This window comes from Penaeus monodon, chromosome 9 (assembly GCF_015228065.2).
Source record: "Penaeus monodon isolate SGIC_2016 chromosome 9, NSTDA_Pmon_1, whole genome shotgun sequence".
NCBI classification, from domain to species: Eukaryota; Metazoa; Arthropoda; class Malacostraca; order Decapoda; family Penaeidae; genus Penaeus; species Penaeus monodon.
In genome coordinates this window covers 38,754,299-38,758,880 of record NC_051394.1, presented here as the reverse complement: position 1 = coordinate 38,758,880, position 4,582 = coordinate 38,754,299, and positions in this window count along the sequence as shown.

The window sequence follows — 4,582 nt, the reverse complement described above, 5'->3', positions numbered from 1 at the left end:
GCCATGAAGCACCCCTTGAGAAATGAGTTTTCCTCATTGACAATATTTTAAAAACAATAACCTATCCATTTTGTCTAGGGAAAACTTCACTATTCACTAACCCATCACTCAATCACTAAACGCATTATCAGTTTCAGCTAACAAGGCTCTAGCTTGATAAGCATGAGTTTATCTGGAATGCATTCATAACTGGAGGGAATATTCTAAATACATCAGATATTTTCGCGACATTTTACGAATTGGTCTAGGAGGAACTATAATGATAAATACTAAAGCACGCGGTAAGCCATACATAACACCAGTGAGAAACCTTGCAAAAATTTTGTGCCATGTGGTCCTTCACTTAGGGCGATCAGTTTAAGAGAACCTAAAAATGCTAGAAACCTTTTAACATTACTAACAGAACTCTCGAAGAAGACAAAATAAAACCGATCAAGTTCATTATTGTGTCGCAGTCTGCAACGCAGCAAATAAGTACTTCGCGAGTGTCGGAATGTCCTTTGCCACTCAATTCCTCTCGCCTCCATGATTATTATTTTTCTCAATATCGCCTAACTCTTGAATTAGCACAGTGAAAGATTAAGACGGCAAAAAATACATCCCTAAAATCGATTTATAACATATAATAAGAAATTACCCAAAAAAAAGCACCATGAAGAATTTAAAGTTGCAGGACACTGATTTCGCACTCAGTTTGTAATATTTTTTTTTTTATTAAATTAATGTCTGTCAACTGAAAATAAAAATTATTCGTTATATAACATGCATATACGTGTGCATACCCTTACTTTTTGACAAACATTGATCTCTTCGTATATATATATATATATATATATATATATATATATATATATATATATATTATATATATATATATATATTATGAATTGCGTGACATTACAACTAAAGGCATTCACACAGCCTTGCACGCACACATATTTTGCCTGGCCTCCCCCCCACTACCCAAAACCCCTTATGCGTAATCAGTTTAGCATTAGTTTGTAATGAGAGTGAGTGAGGAGTGTGCATGAGTGTGTGTGAGAGAGAGAATGTTGCTATCCACGGAAGAAATTACAGTATAGTATATATATGTGTGTGTGTATATATGTATATATATTTTCCAATTTGACTCGTATTCTTCTTTTTACAAAGTAATTGTACTGTACGTTCATGCAATTTATCTTTCTAAAATGTATTCTACGTTGCATTCGAATTCGTCTTCGAGTTTGCTATGGTAGAGACAATGGGGAACTGAATCACAAACACTGGAATATCTCACGTTAGTCTAATGTTCCAAAAAGATAAGAAAAGTTTTTTTAAGTAAGCAGGTAAAACGTAGTAAGTAAAGAACGATTAGCAAGCAAGGTGAAACGTAGCAGGTAAAGCTCTCATAAGCAAGCAAGGTGAAACGTGTAGCAAGTAAAGCTCTCTTAAACACAAGGTGAAACAGCAGGTAAAGCTCACTTAAACAGGGTGAAACGTAAGCAGGTAAATCTTGCTTAAGCAAGCAAGCTCAAACGTAGCAGGTAAAGCTCGGTTAAGTAAGCAAAGTAAAACGTAGCTGGTAAAGCTCTTAGGCAAGCAAAGTGAAACGTAGCTGTGTTAAAGTCGCTGTAAGCAATGTGAAACGTAACAGGTACATGCTATATTTCACTTCTTCTTAAGCGAACTTTACCTACTGCGTTTCACCTTGCTTGCTTAAGCGAATGTTACCTGCTTCCTTTCATCTTGCTTAAGCGAGCTTTACCTGCTATGTTTCACTTTACTTATTTAAGCGAGTTTTACTTTTTACGTTTCCTCTTTCTTGCTTAAGTGAGCTTTACCTGTTACGTTTCACCTTGCTTAAGGCGAGCGATATAAACAACATCCGGAAGGTGCGCTCCACACATCTGTGCCTGGCAGACCAAAGGCTGCGCCTTCCTGTCGCAACTCTCCTGAGTCTACCTTATCAGGAAGCAACCACTTCGCACCTTCCACTCCTGAGTCTGTTTACCCAAGGACCTTCCAGGTGGCCTACATCACTCCCCAAGCATCTCCCCCCCCCTTTGTCACGGCCAGCTAAATCTGACACTCCAGCCTGTAAGCAACGCCCAGGAAGGAACCGCTGAATTAAATGTGGAAAGCCTGCATCCATTCACCTTGAAGCGAATAAAGCCGAAAACCAAGGCCACTTTCATTATCTGTCCGTCTCTCGTGTCGCTTACATCTATCAAGCAAGCTTTATCTGCTACATTTCACCTTGCTTGCTTCAGTGAGCATTACCTGCTATGCTTCACTTTGATTGCTTAAATGAATTTTACCTAAGTTTCACCTTGGTTACTTAAGAAAGATTTACATGCTATGTTTCATCTTGATTACTTAAGCGAGCTTTACCTACTACGTTTCACCTTGCTTGCTCAAGGAAGCTTCACCTGCTTCATTTCACCTTGCATGCTTAAGCGACCTTTACTTGTTATGTTTCACCTTGCTTGCTTAGACGAGCTTTGCCTATTATGTTTCATCTTGGTTACTTAAGCGAGTTTTATCTGCTACGTTTCACCTTGCTTGCTTTAGCAAGATTTACCTATGTTTCATCTTGCTAGCTTATGCGAGCGTTACCTATTATGCTTCCCCTTGCCTGCTTAAGCGAGCTTTACCTCCTTTACTTCACATTGCGAGCTTTACCTGCTACGTTTGACCTTCCTTGCTTAGGCGAGCTTTACCTATTGCATTTCACCTTGCCTGCTTAAGCGATTTTTACCTGCTATTTTCATCTTGTTTGCTTAAACAAGCTTTACCTGCCGTTTCACCTTGTTTGCTTAAGCAAGCTTTACCTGTCACGTTTCATCTTGCTTACTTAAGCGAGCATACCGCTGTTTCATCTTGCTTAAGCGAGTTTACCTGCTACGCTTCATCTTGTTTGCTTAAACACTTTATCTGCTACGTCTCAGTAGTGGATACGTGTAGTAGGTAAAGCGAGCTTTACCTACTAATTTTCACCTTGCTTAGTCAAACTTTACCTGCTACGCTTCACCTTGCTTGCTTAAACAAACTTCATCTGCTACGTTTCATCTTGCTTAAGTGAGCTTTACCTGCTACGATTCATCCTGCTTGCTTAAGCGAGATTTACCTGCTATGTTTCATCTTGATTGCTAAAGGAAACTTTACCTGCTACATTATAACTAATTAGGCCACGTTTCTTCTTGCTTAAGAAAACTTTTCCTGCCACATTTCAACTTGCTTAATTAATCATTTTTCAACTTGCTAAGGCGAGCTTTACTTACTACTGTTTCCCTTGAATAATTTTCAACTGCAATGTTTCACCTTGCTTGCTTAAGTGAGCTTTAACTGCTGCATTTTATATTGCTTAAGCAAGCTTTACCTACTACGCTTCACCTAGCTTGTTTAACTTAACTGCTGCATTTTATCTCGACTAAGGAAGCCGTACCTGCTACATTTCACGCTGCGTTCTTAAGTGAGGTTTACCAGCTATTCATCATCTTGCCACGAAAAACATGTTGCAACTACTCTTGCATGTGTTCATTTATATTTTTTCTGTGTGATTTCCTACTTTCCTTCCTGTCACTTCCAATTTTCCTCTTCCATGATATATATATATATATATATATATATATATATATATATATATATATATATATATATATTTTTTTTTTTTTTTTTTTTTTTTTTTTTTCAATAGTATTTTAAATTAATTGTAAGAATTCCTGGACGGCATTGGCTTAGCTGTTTTGTGTTACGGAGAAAAGCTACACGCTACACACATATATATATATATATATATGTGTGTGTGTATATGAATGTAATATATATATATACACGCATATGTAAGTATTTTGATGACAATGAACTGAATCAGATTCGTGCAACCGGCACTGGCATAATAGCTTCGCATGCTGGCTTCTTTCGAAACAGGACCAAAGCCATTAGCAAAGTGTTTTAAAGGAATATTGATTTCGGCTGAGTAGTTGTTTCTGGTAATGGACCTAGACTGCATGCTTCCTTTGTGTCAAGACGGAATTCTTACCAAAAAGAACTCCAATTTACGACTGGGAATATTTTGTGCATGATAATTCAGTGAAACATATTCATGTTACAAATGTAGAAAAGGTATGAATGAGAATGAATAGCTTCACAAGAGATGTATTTAACCGGTTTCGAATATATCTTCATCAGAAATGTATTCGAAGATATTCATTCTCATACATACCTTCCCTAAATTGAATCCTTGTTGAAAATTAAAAAGGACCTTGAACTAAACTTACTGCAAGATTTCTTATCTAGTCACACAATCAAACAAAGACATCAATTGAAGTCAAATCCTCGCAAGCGCAAGTCCTCATATCCAAGACACGAAAGGGGGAGTCCTGGGATGTAAAACGAAATATCTTTAATAGGAAATTTATGACGGGCCCAATAGATTACTTGTAATCGATTATAATATCCAGTAATCGATTACCAATCGATTATTCCCAGTGTCAGGATTGAACTGAGGACCCTCTTAAAATATTTCACACACACACACACACATATATGTATATATATATATATATATATATATATATATATATATATATAATATGTA